General features: G+C 41.0%; 1 pseudogene; it reads left to right on the top strand.

Annotated features, from left to right (window-relative positions):
* Window positions 1-481: 481 nt before the first annotated feature.
* Window positions 482-580, top strand: LOC115898436 (annotated as a pseudogene).
* Window positions 581-14,513: the final 13,933 nt, after the last annotated feature.

Raw genomic sequence — 14,513 nt, 5'->3', positions numbered from 1 at the left:
GAGTTGTGGTTTTGACTCCCCAGACGCCTAACTGGGCAACTTTTGGAAGACGTAATTCTAGAAATTTAGGCCACTGAGTTCAGAGACATAATCTGTCTTTCAAAGGGACTCACAGTTTAATGAAAGAGATGCATGATCCTAATGAAGCCATTCCTAGTGTTCTATACACAAATTCCTGGCTCAAAACTTAGCGTTTCATTACAGTCATGGGGTCGCTTAATGAAGACTACTTCTGAGAAATGCCTCGTCAGGTGACTTTGTGATGTCTGTGGTTGTGCAAACATCATAGAGTGTACTTACACAAACGCAGATGGTGTAGCCTCCTACACCCCTGGGCTACTCGGTGTAACCTATTGCTCCTAGGCTACAAAGATGTACAGCATGTTACTGTAGTAAATACTGTAGGCAATTGTAACAGTGGTATTTGTGTATCCAAATATATCTAAACATAGGAAAGGTACAGTAAAAAAACAGTGTAAAAGTGCTCGCTTTGGCAACACATCTAGGACAATTTGAACAATACAGAGATTAGCATGGCCCCTGAGCAAGGATGACACATGAATTTCTAAAGCAGTTTGTTAAAAAAAAAAAAAAATCAAAGATAAAAAATGGTACTCTTCTATAGGGCACTTACCGTGAATGGAGCTTACAGGACTGGAAGTTGTCCTGGGTGAGTCAGTGCGTGAGTGGTGAGTTGAATGTGAAGGCCTGGGACATGGCTATACAGTACTGTACCTTTTATCAACACTGTACACTTAGGCAACGCTAAATTTATTTTCAAATATTTTCATTCTTCAAGAATAACCTTAGCTTACTGGAACTTTTTAAATTTATAACCTTCTCATTTTTGTGACTTTTTGACTCTTTAGTAACAGCTTAAAACACAAAGACATTATATAGCTGTACAAAAATATTTCTTTATATACTTATTCTATAAGCTTTTTTCTATTTTTGAAATTATTTTTTACTTTTTAAACATTTTTGTTAAAAGTTAAGACCAAAACACACGCATTAGCCGAGACCTACACAGGATCAGGATCATCAATATCACTGTCTTCTACCTTCACATCTTGTCCCACTGAAAGGTCTTCAGAGGCAATAACACGTATGGAGCTACTGTAATACCTCCCGAAGGACCTGCCTGAGGCTGTTTTACAGTTAATTTTTTTTTAATAAGTAGAAAGAATGCACTTTAATCTAACGGTAAAAAGCATAGTGTAGTAAATACTAGGCGACAGGAATTTTCCAGCTCCATTATAATCTTGTGATTCTGCCGTCAGAAATGAGGTTTTTCTTTCACTGAAACACTGTTATGCAGTACATGAATGGTGACATTTTAGTCGTAGCCATAAAATAAAAAAAGTGAACGTATGTTTGGTCCCATGTCCCTCATCTCATGAACTATGTATCTGTACTTTTTTTCTTTTTGTAAAGTAAAATTGTAAGTGCTGTGGTTTTCAAACCAATGAGAAAATACATTTCTTCAGAGAATAAATTATTTGCACCAAATATGCAGAGGATTTACTTTCCACTTTTGTGTCTCCTATTACTAGTTCGGTTACATAAGTTAGGCCCTTATAGAGTTAGGCAGAGAAAAGTAAGTGATTGACAAAGACGGCATAAATTAGTGGAGGAATTAAAACTACATCAGAAAAGTTGAGATGATCTATTGTGGAAAGTTTCTATTTATAGTTCAACATTTCACCTCTATAAGACCAGTATGTAGTTATGAGGTTATCCATTTACATATTTATTTTTTGCTAAACACACTGTTACACATAAGTTTAGCCATATGACCTTAGTTTTACAGAGGCAGATGATTCTCAGTAGAAATCAGGTTAATGATGGTACTGTTCTTCTATTAACCCCTCTCAACATTAAAAGCAGTGGGCCACAACACACCATGGCATTCTCTTATGCCAAAGACATCTACAGTGCAGTCACATTTTTTAGCTTCAATTATGTGCTGATCTATTACTGTATGAATCCAATTATGTGCTGATCTATTACTGTAGTAATCTTTTTTTTTTTTTTTTTTTTTTTTCTGAGATAGAGTCTCATTCTGTCGCCAGACTGGAGTTCAGTGACACAATCTCGGCTCACTGCAACCTCTGCCTCCCAGGTTCAAGCGATTCTCCTGCCTCAGCCTCTGGAGTAGCTGGGACTATAGGCATGTGTCACCACGCCCAGCTAATTTTTTTTGTATTTTTAGAAGAGACAGGGTTTCACCATGTTGGCCAGGACGGTCTCAATCTCCTGACCTTGTGATCTGCCCACCTCAGCCTCCCAAAGTGCTGGGATTACAGGCATGAGCCACCGCGCCCAACCTTACTGTATGAATCTTTAGAGCAGAAACTATGTCTTTTTAATCTCTATATCCCTGGTCAGTAGCAGAGTGTTGATTACATCTCATCATTATATTATTTTCAAATTTTACTATGTTACTTTGCAGTTATGAGACTACGTGCTACTTCGTACTTGTTCTCAAGTTTCTTTTTGTTTGTTTGTTTGTTTGTTGTTGTTTGGATTTTTTTGAGAGAGGGTCTTGCTCTGTTGCCTAGGCTAGAGTGCAGTGACCCAAGCACCACTTACTGCAGCCTCACCCTCCCAGGTTCAAGCAATCCCTCCCAGTTCAGCCTCCCCAGTAGCTGTGACTACAGGTGTGTGCCATCACACCTGGCTGCGGTCTCACTATGTTGCCCAGGCTGGTCTCAAACTCCTGAACTCAAGCAACCTTCCTGCCTCAACCTCCCAAAGTGCTGGGATTACAGGCATGTGCCACCATGCCCAGCCTAACTCTTTCTTCTACTGGGAATTAGAGCTCCCAGGAATTATGACTTTCATTTTTTGGGGACCCTCCCCTCCACAAACACACTCTCACTTATTACCCCAATATATAGGGCATATCGGAGGTTCCATATAAAATATATGCTCAACAAGCACTTGCCAAAATAACCAAGTACAAAGAAAGTGTTTCTTGGAGAGAATAGAGAGATGAAGGAACCACTAGTTGTCTTAAATATATTTATCTCCTTAGAATATTAAATAGAATTCTTTCAACCAAATATATTAAAGATGATGAATACTAAGCATGAGAAGATAGTGGAGTGCCTTCACTATTTATGATGCAAAAACATATAAGTGGTCTTATCAAACAGACAATCCCAAAATATTTTAGACATCCTAATGCATTTTAACCAACATTACAAAGATGCCTTCTGAGTTTAAAAAAAAAAAAAAAATCAATGAAATCTTTAAAAAAAAAAAAAAGCCTTCTCTACCAATATTGTTCTATCCATGTCAATTTCCAGGCCAGTCATGTCTATGCAATCCCTTCTTTAGCTACCCAGAACCTGTGACCCCCTTTCTTTCTGGCTACAGCTTATTAATGGTCATCTAATCCACAGGCAGCATTTACTAGCCAGACACCTATGAGCTAGAATGCAAAGCTTTGGCCAGGCGCGGTGTCTCACACGTGTAATCCCTGCACTTTGGGAGGCCAAGGCAGGCGGATCAGGAGATCAGGAGATTGAGACCATCCTGGCTAACATGGTGAAACCTCATCTCTACTAAAAATACAAAAAGTTAGCCAGGCGTGGTGGCAGGTGCCTGTAGTCCCAGCTACTTTGGAGGCCAAGGCAGGAGAATGGCATGAACCCGGGAGGCGCAGCTTGCTGTGAGCTGAGATGGCACCACTGCAATCGAGCCTGGGTGACAGAGCGAGACTCCATCTCAAAAAAGAAAGAAACAGAAGAGAAAAGAATGCAAAGCTTTGCCCTAAAAAGAAATAGCTAACACTTGAGCTACTCAGATTCTCTATGTCTTTCTCCCTTTTCTCTATCTCTGTATTCACTTTCTCAAATTTAAACTAGAAAATTCAGAGCATACAAAAAGATAGCAATAAAAGAAGTTATAACACTGAGTCTGTACCATGAAGAATGATGGCAAACTAAAGATAGGTGGAAGAAGAAACTGTAAGAAAAATAAAAGGCATGCAGACTGGAAAGGAAGAAGTAAAACTACCTCTATTCAAAGATGACATGATCTTACAAATAGAAAAATCTTACAGAATCCACTGCAAAACTAATTAGAAATAATAAAAAAAAAAATTCAGCAAGTTTTCAGGATACAAAATCAACATACAAAAATCAACTGTAGCCGGGCACAGAGGCTCACATCTGTAATCTCAGCACTTTGGGAGGTCGAGTCAGGCAGATCACCTGAGGTCAGGAGTTCGAGACCAGCCTGGCCAATATAGTGAAACCCCATCTCTACTAAAAATGCAAGAATTAGCTAGGCATGGTGGTGGGCACCCGTAATCCCAGCTACTGGGAAGGCTGAGGCAGGAGAATTGCTTGAATCCGGGAGGCGGAGGTCACAGTGAGCAGAGATGGCACCACTGCACTCCAGCCCAGGTGAGACTCCATCACAAAAAAAAATAAAAATAAAAAATAATTGTGTTTCTATACACTGGCAATTAACAAGCCAAAAATGAAATGAAGAGAGCAATTCCATTTATAATAGTATGAAAAACAACTCAAATGTCCATTAATTGATGAATGGAAAAACAAAATGTAATATATCTAGAAAATGGAATATTAATGGGTAATAAAAAGGGAGAAAGTACTGATATATACTACAGTATAGATGAACCTCAAAATCATTATGCCAAGTGAAGGAAGCCAAACACAAAAGGCCACATATTGCATAATTCCATTTAAATGAAATGTTCAAAATAGGCAAGTCTATGGAAAACAAAAGAAGATTAGGCTTAGAGAGGGTAGGAGGGGATGAGATGTAAAGTAACTTCTAATTGGTACATGGTTTCTTTTAGAGGAATGATAAAAATGCCTAAAAGTAGATTGTGATGGTTGCACAATGCTATAAGTATACTGAAATTTATTCAATTGTACACTTTAAACAGATGATCTTTATGACATGTAAATTATGTATTAATAACACTGGTAAAAACTATTAGCTAGGCATAGTGGTTTGCAGATGTAGTCCTTTGTATTCTGGAAGCTGACGTGGGAGGATCACTTGAACCCAGGACTTGGAGGCCACCATGAGCTATAAATGCACTCCTGCTCTCCAGCCTGGGCAACAGAGCAAGACCCTGTCTCTAAATAAATAAGCAAAGCTGTTAAAGAATGTATAGTTATTAAGATAACATATGAAAAATTTTTTTGAAAAAGAATTTATAGTTATTTAAACATGATAGAAATTATTTATCATTTATTAAAGTCCAAATCATTTGTTTTTTTATTTTAAACGAAAAAGAAAAAAGAAGAAGAAAACCGTGAGCAACTTTGTAATAGTGAAATACAAGCCAGTTAAAAGGGAGACTAGCATAAAGCAAGCCCTTAAAAATTAGTTTAGTCTTGGCCGGGCGCAGTGGCTCATGCCTGTAATCCCAGCACTTTGGGAAGCTGAGGTGGGCAGATCACCTGAGATCAGGAGTTTGAGACCAGCCGGGCCAACATGGTGAAACCCTGTCTCTACTAAAAATACAAAAATTAGCCAGGCCTGGTGGCAGGCACCTATAATCCCAGCTACTCGGGAGGCTGAGGCAGGAGAATCGCTTGAACCTGGGAGGCGGAGATTGCAGTGAGCCGAGATTGCACTACTGCACTCCAGCCTGGGCAACAGAGTTAGACTTTGTCTCAAAAAAAAAAAATTAGTTTAGCCTCACAAATACAGAGCACTGATGTGAAGACCCAGGACTCCAGAAACTTCTAGGGATGTCTAGGATTCAGAAAGTCCTTGCAACTATAGTCTTTATAATGGCCGGCTCTGTCTAAGCTGCTGGGCTTCTGGAGGCCCAGCCGCACAACGCTTCCTAGGTTCTGGGGCACATACAGTCTTACCAGAGGATCGTTCTCATCATATGTGCCTTCCCAAATATCAACAACAATAATGCAACATATTTTCTTCCGTCTCTGCCTAGGAAACCAGCACTCTAAGTATTGAATGTCAGCAGTTTACTTTGATGCAGAGCCGAGAACTGAGCAGCAATTTGGTTTTTCACAAATCTTAGCTTGATCACTAAGCAATATTATCTTCCAACTCCTCTGTTCTTTGTGATTTGTCCCTTTCCCACCACATCACATCTTTGGAATGAATGCTGGAAAAAAGAGAAAGAAGGAAAAGAAGGAGGGAGGGAAGAAAGGAAAAATCCAGTCATCCCTAATGATCTCCTTCCCCTAAAAAGAAAAATATATGTATACCTAAATTTCCAAATCAGCCAGGTACAGTTGCTCACAACTGTAACACTTTGGGAGGCCGAAATGGGAGGATCACTTGAGCGCAGGAGTTCACAACCAGCCTGGGCAACTTCAAGACCAGCCTGGGCAACCTGGCAAGACCCCATCTCTACAACAAACACAAAATTTACTCTGTGGTGATGTGCACCTGTCATCTCACCGACTGAGGAAGCTGATGTCCAAGGATCATCTGAAACCAGGAGGTCTACACTGTGGCGAGCCATGATCATACCACTGCACTCCAGCCTGGCCGACAGAGTGAGACCCTGTCTCAAAATAAATACATACATAAAAATGAACTTTCAAATGACTCAAACAGACAAAAATTACAGAAGGATTTGCTCTATATACACCAATTTTTCAATCCCAACTTTAAACAAAAAGTAGGAAAAGACCTAATCCTGGAGACCTCACTTCTGCCACTCCATCGCACACTGCTTGACTGTCCCTGCTCTACTTGGTGGGAGTGTAGAAAGATATGGATGAGAAGCAAAGGTAAAAATAGAAAGAACGTGACATGGGATAATGATAATGAGGGTTAAGGAGGAGAGAGATCTGTTCTTGGTCCCCAGCTAGAAAAGCTAATCATTGTGCTGTTCATCACGGCCCCCTCCCCAGCAATTCTGAGTAGCATGCTAGCTGCACAGTAGAGCACTTGGATTCTATGACCTGTGCTGAAATAGAATATGGATCTAATGATGGTGTTTTCTGAGCCAAAAATTGAAGCAATTGCTCTATTATTTGTGAACTTAAAGAGACAATGAAATCAGTCCTTGAAATCAGGATTATCCTGCAAAATCTAGGACATATAGTTGCCATAGTTATAGCAAACCAATTAAAATCACTGAAAAGTGCTTCATGTGTAGTGCAATCAATACAGAGACATTCTGAAAATATGGACTAAGACGTATTTGACAAGCCATAATAGAACATCAGCTTTAAAACTTTTTCCACCAATTATTGTTTGTAGAATCATATAAAAACAACGAAGCCCTAAAACAGCATTGTGTATGTGTGTGTGTGTATGTGTGTGTGTGTGTGCGCTCACATGTGGGTGTATGCATATGTGCTTATGTGACATATTTTGAATATAAGAATTTTGAGCAGCACACTTGAAAAGATTAAAAACTCACAATAGCATAAAACAAGTCATCAATAATTAGAAAGCATTTACAAGTACAGTATAACTATGTAACTTTGAAAATACCCACAGTTATGACATGAATCACATAGTCTCCCTTTAGTAGCCATAATGATCAAGTGATTTCATGCATTGATCAAGTAGAACTGATTTACTGTACTGCCCGTGTGTCATAAAATCATGAGACGGAGATCCCCCATGTTTCAGAAACCACTCCATCTATCTTTGATTTTCAACTAACAGTACCTTTGTGATAAGGTTTGGCTGTGTCCCCATCCAAATCTCACCTTGAATTGTAATAATCCCCACGAGTCAAGGGTGGGACCAGGTGGAGATAATTGAATCACGGGGGCGGTTTCCCCCATACTATTCTCGTGATAGTGAGTGAGTTCTCAGGCGATCTGATGGTCTTATAAGGGGCTTTTTCCCCTTAGCTCGGCAATTCTTCTTGCTGCTGCCCTGTGAGGAAGAATGTGTTTGCTTCCCCTTCCACCATGATTGTAAGTTTCCTGAGGCCTCCCCAGTCACGCTGAACTGTGAGTCAATTAAACCTCTTTCCTTTATAAATTAGCCACTCTTGAGTATGTCTTTATTAACAGTGTAAGAACAGATGAATACACTTTGCTACTAAGACCTTGTTCATGGTAAATTGTATATGCTCTGCCATGCCAGTCTTAGGATGGGCTCTGGTGACCATTCAGTTTAACAGACATCACTTAATGCTCAATAGCTAAAGTAAATCTTACCCACAGGTCATAACTTTGCAGTTCACCAGGAAGATTTTTTTGGTACCTCTGGCATAAAGTTTATTCTAGAGTAAAGCCTCACCAAATGAACAGCAGGTTTCTAAAAGGCCACTCTCTGTCCTTTACTGGACGTTCTTCTGCTTTGCTTTTCTCATTTTTACTTTTTTTTCTCTGACACCTTATTTCTTTTCTCCTCATCTTACATTCATCAACATACAGTGGCTGAAATACTGATTCTAAGGGCATAGAAGGAGGGGTGGCAGTGAGTGGGGAGAAGTGTGCACGAAGTAAGAAGCAAACTCAGCCCGGCTCCTGCGTCTTCTAAACTCAAGCCCTGCCAGAGTTCCAAGGTCTTTTGATTTCCTTTGTGCTGGATTTAGAGTGATCATCTCTGATGAACAGAGACGGAGTCAGAAGAGACTCATTTCTCATCTCCATGCCTTAAACAAGCACAAACATTCCATCTGTCATCTCTCCTGGATGGCTCCTCTGGCCTTGATGAATTTTCAAGCCATTTTTGTTTGAGAGCAAAAGGACATTCTCCTAACCTTTTTTAACAATGTCTACCTGTCATGGAGCTTGAGAGATTTCAGAAATGCAGGCTGTTAGCCTCTTTACTTCCAAATAACAAATGCTTGAAATGCATCAAGGTTATATGGGCACTTCTGCTGTGATGTTGGACAGGCAGAGAAATGCCTGTTTATTGATGGTAACAGCGTAGAAATATCCCTAAGCACACATTCTACACAGCTGGTCCTCACCCAAGTGTGCTGCCTTGTTTGCTTCCGCTTTTGCAGCAGCTCAAGGAGGCACCCAAGATGGGCACATCCTAAGCCTCTCAACTCCACTGAAACTCTGGTTTACTTACATGTTCCAAAGCATAATGGATTCCAACCTTCAGGCCTGGAACAAGACTTGGTAAAATGCAATTCTTTTATTAGAACTCAAGGAGCTGGGCCTGGGCTTGGTGGCTCACACGTGTAATGCCAGCACTTTGGAAGGCCAAAGCAGGCAGATCAGTTGAGTTCAGGAGTTTGAGACAGCCTGGCCAACACGGTGAAACTCCGTCTCTACTGAAAATACAAAAATTAGCCAGGTGTGGTGGCGCACACCTGTAATCCCAGCTACTCAGGAGGCTGAGGCAGGAGAATTGCTTGAACCGAGAGGTGGAAGTTGTAGTGAGCCAAGATTGTGCCACTGCACTCCAGCCTGGGCAACAGAGCCAGATTCTAGTCTCAAAACAAACAAACAAACAAAAAAACTCATGGAGCCAGTCACAGTGGCTCATGCCTGTAATCCCAGCACTTTGAAAGGCTGAAGCAAGAGGATCACTGGAGCCCAGGAGTTTGAGATCAGCCTAAACAACAAAACGAGCCCTCCTCTCCACAAAAAAAAATTAGGGGGGGTGTGGTGGTGCAGCCTTGGGAGGTTCAGACAGGAGAATCACTTGAGCCTGGGAGGTTGAGGTTGCAGTGAGCACCACTGCACTCCAGCCTGGGCAACATAGTGAGATCCTGTCTCCAAAACAAAAACTCATGGGACTTTCAAGTGGAAGCAACCTTAAAAACCATCTAACCTTCCTCTTTATGTCACACATGAAAGAATCAAGACTCAGAGAGGCTGAGTGAGTTGCCCAAGGCCACACAGCCTGGTTACATCAGGGCCTGGCAAGAGTCCATATCTCCAAGCATTCCATCTAGTACTCTGCTGCCAGCTATGTTGTCTCTCGTGGGAAACTGCCCTCATGAGCCCTATGTGCAGGACTTTGGTGCTGGATAAAGGATACTGTAGCAGCTACTGGAGCTGTGGCAAACATGATTGCTAAGTGGAGGGATGGTGCACGATTGTGAGGTAGCAATACAGGCCTCTGGTACAGGGGTGACTTGGGCCTGCTGTGAATCAATACACCTTCCCCATGGGAATACTGGGGAAGGAGTACTGGCTTCATTCAATTCATTAGCTAATGACCCAGCAATTCTACTCCCGGGGATACACATAATAGAAATGAATGTTTATTTCTACCAACAGATACATGCAGGAATATTTATTACAGCTTTATTTACAAGAGCCCCAAGCAGAAAATAGCCCAAATGTCATCAGCTTTAGAATAAATAAATTGTATATTTACAGAATGGAATGCTATACTACAACAACAAAAAAATAAAAATAAAAATAAACTATCACTATACTCAACAACATAGGTGAATATCATAGGCATAATGTTAAACAAAAGAAGCCCAACATAGAAGAATACAGCCTGCATAAGGCCATTTACATGGTGTTTAAGAACAGGCAAAATTATTATTATTATTATTATACTCACCACTACACTAAAGAGGAAGGAACAGGCAAAATTAATATTTGGTGATAAATATCAGAGAAATGGTTGCCTTTGAGCATTGTTTTCTGCATGTTGTCACATAAAGCATACTTACTGATAAACTGTGTACACCTCCCCTGTGTACCAAAGTCACCCACATTTTCCCAGTCTTTAGGGTAGCATAGGGTGGTCATTGCACAAGGCCAGGAATACTTGGTCCCTTCAGTTTCTGGGGTAGGAGGTAGAGACTGGCTCAGGGGTTATGGGGGTCTCTTAGGGCACTGACCAGGAACAAAAACTATAGAGAATGGGTTGAAGCCTGAGGAATTATTTGAATGTATTGGGTCTTGATGGCTGCTGAATGGCAGAAGGAAAGTCATTTACTCCCAAGACTTGGCTGTTTGGCCGAGCATGGTGGCTCACGCCTATAATCCCAGCACCTTGGGAGGCTGAAGCGGGTGGATCACCTGAGGTCAGGAGTTCAAGACTAGCCTAGCTAACATGGTGAAACCCCATCTCCGCTAAAAATACAAAAATTAGGTGAGCGTGGTGGCACACATCTGTAATCCCAGCTACTTGGGAGGCTGAGGTGGGAGGATCACTTGAGCCTGGGAGTTCAAGGCTGCAGTGAGCCATGATCACACCACTGTACTTCAGCCTGGGTGACAGAGCAAGACCCTGTCTCAAAAAATAGAAATAAAAATCACCTATAAATAACTACCCATAAAAACTACTTCTAATATATTAATAATATGCACACATAATCTTTTTTTCCTCCAAGAAATATGGGACATATAGTATAAACTGTTCTTAACCTGCTGGGTCTTTTGCTTAATGCATTGTGATTCTCTTTTCCATGTTATTAAAATTTTTTTTTTTTTTTTTTTTTTTTTGAGATGGAGTCTTGCTCTGTCACCCAGGCTGGAGTGCAATGGCACGGTCTTGGCTCACTGCAACCTCTGCCTCCCCGGTTCAGGCGATTCTCCTGCCTCAGCCTCCCATGTAGCTGGGATTACAGGCATGCACCACCATTCCTGGCTAATTTTTGTATTTTTAGTAGAGACAGGGTTTCACCATGTTGGCCAGGATGGTCTCGAACTGCTGACCTTGTGATCCGCCCACCTCAGCCTCCTGAAGTGCTGCGATTACAGGCGTGAGCTACCATGCCTGGCTAAATGTTCTTTTACAATAGTATTTTTAATCATTGTATAGTGTTTCTTTGTGTGAAAAATCTTATTTATTTATCCAATTTCCTACTATTGGGCATTTAGGAATTTTTTTCTCGAAGTTTTAAAACATTAACTTTTTTTTTTTTTTTTTGGAGACAGAATTTCGCTCTGTCACCCAAGCTAGAGTACAGTGGTGTAATCTCGGCTCACTGCAACCTCTGCCTCCTGGGTTCAAGCGATTCTTCTGCTTCAGCCTCCCTAGTAGCTGGGACAACAGGCGAGCACCACCACACCTGGTTAATTTTTGTATTTTTGTTAGAGACGGAGTTTCACCATATTGGCCAGGCTGGTCTCGAACTCCTGACCCAGTGATTCTCCTGCCTCGGTCTCCCAAAGTGCTGGGATCACAGGTGTGAGCCACCACACCCAGCCCTTTATTTATTTATTTATTTATTTTGAAACAGGGTCTTGCTCTGTCACCCAGGCCGGAGTGTAGTGGCACGATCTCGGCTCACTGTAAGCTCCACCTCCCAGGTTCAAGTGATTCTTCCACCTTAGCCTCCCAAGTAGCTGGGACTACAGGCATGTGCCACTACGCCAGGCTAATTTTTTGTATTTTTAGTAGAGATGGGGTTCACCATGTTGGCCAGGATGGTCTCCATCTCCTCTTCTTAAGTGTTCGGCCCACCTCAGCCTCCCAAAGTGTTAGGATTATAGGCGTGAGCCACCGCACCTGGCCCAAAACATTAACATTATTAACAATTATGTTGATGAAGATTCTTGCAGGCAACTCACTGTGCATATTCATGATTATCCCCTAGGATAAGTTCCTAGCAATGAAATTACTGGGGACAACAAGAGTATGCACAGTGTCAGCTCTCTCATGTGTCTTGCGTCTGTATGCTGAAACAATTTATGGTTCAGGGATATACAACAGTTGTTTCCCGTATCCCTAATGACACTGAATACATCATTTTTCAAACCGTTGCCAATTTGGTAAGCAGAGATCAATAGCTCAAAGTTTTAATATGCATTTATTTTATTATTAGCAAGGTTGAACATTTTTTACATACATATTTTTATTTGTATTTCGTCATATGTCAATTCATGTTCTTTGTCCATTTCTCTATGGGTATACTCATCTTTTCTAAAATATTATTTTAATTAATTATGGTTTTTAACTTAATACTATTTATCTTTACTTTTTAATTATTCATCTTTAAAATGTATAATCAATTATTTTAATTTATAACATTACTTACAATTTTGTTTTATACTACTAATTATGACTTTATACTTTAAGCCATTTTATATCTATTTTTAATTGTTAATCTTTCAAATTTGTTCTCATTTTTTATAATTGCTGTTATCTAATTTGAGCCTTTTGAAATACTTTTTTCAATCATTTTATTGCCTTACATTATTTTTTATCCCCTTCTTATTTCTTTTGAAAATCATCTCCTCTGTTTTTAATTATCTCTTTTAATGACTTTTAAACTAATAGGAGAAAAAGTGGGAAGAGAAACAGTAAGTTTGGGGAGAGTCCACGATGTTCTAGAGAGTTTGGGAGCCCTCTTTCCCTAGCTGCCCTGAGGCTGTTCTTGCACTGGACTTCCTTTCCTTCCAAGGCTGGTTTCCCTGCCCTCAGGGACCCACAGAGCAATCCTCCTGACCACAGCCTGTGTATGTGTCTGTAGAATGCCATTGTCTCTGGATCTCTGCCTCCACACCTTTCATGGAGAGCTATGAGATGATCAGCGGGGTCCCTGACACACACAGCCACAAGATTTGGGGCAAGCTGTGCCAACAATATTCCAGGAGAAAGGAGGGGAGGGTGGGTGGAAGAAGACACCTAGGGAAGGGCGCTCTGCAAATTGCCTTCCTCCTAACAGTGGAGAGAAAACCAAGGGGTGTCGCATCTCTAGAACAGCTCCCACTCTCCTTCCTTGTACTGTGAGCTCCTTGAAGGCAGGGACTGTGTCTTCTTCAACTTTTATATTCAGTCCGTACTGGATCCCTAGTCTATGCATGCACGTTTGTTAAATGAATTAATGAATGTGAACCAAGTATGTTCCCTTTTCTAAAGAGCCAGCATCGTGTGGTGGGGTCAGAAACCTTAGGTTGTAACTCCAGCTTTCTAATTAGTAAAGTAAGACCTATAGTGAGATCATGGATATAATGTTTAATTTCTCTAATTGTTGGCTTTCTCATCTCTAAAAAAAAAAAGGATAACATCTAACCAATCTACTTTATAAGGGTAAAATAAGGAAAACCGTATAGGTTGTTATAGAGATTTCAGAAGTGTTTAAGTCATTTAAATGTAAAAGTTGTTTGGGAAAGTTTAATTAGAATACAGAATAATGAAGATATGAGTGCCCTTTTCCCTCACTCTTGCCCGATACTCAGGTGTGTCTTGTCCACTCAGCAGGTCCTGTTGTAGGTTCTTGTCACATAACCAGGAAAGATCAGGCATGCAGACACTTTGAAGGGTGAGGAGTTATAGAATTTATTGAGGGAAAAGGAAAAAGACTCTCAGCAAAGCAAGAGGGGTTCCTGTTAACAGGCCCCTGTCTTACAGATTGCATTTCAGGTCACCACCCAGGAACAGGAGAGGCCAGGATCCTCCCCACTGCAAATGGCACAAACTTCCTGAGGCCTCACCCCATCCTCCCAATGTGCAGGCCGGATGGAAATTTTCCAGGGAGCTCTTTTTATTGGCTGTCTCAGTCCAACTGTCCTTTGTCTCCATCCCACACCTGGGCAGATGGAGCTACTCAGTGGAGGCAGAGACACCAGGCTGGGTGAATCTCTGTGGGAAAGGCCTAGGTTGACTCCAAGAGAGACCAGCAGAGGGGAGGAGGGAAGAGGGTAAGA

This window comes from Rhinopithecus roxellana, chromosome 6 (genome assembly GCF_007565055.1).
Source record: "Rhinopithecus roxellana isolate Shanxi Qingling chromosome 6, ASM756505v1, whole genome shotgun sequence".
Classification (NCBI taxonomy): domain Eukaryota; kingdom Metazoa; phylum Chordata; class Mammalia; order Primates; family Cercopithecidae; genus Rhinopithecus; species Rhinopithecus roxellana.
Note: the sequence above shows the minus strand (reverse complement) of the source record. Positions and strands in the feature narration are given on the sequence as shown.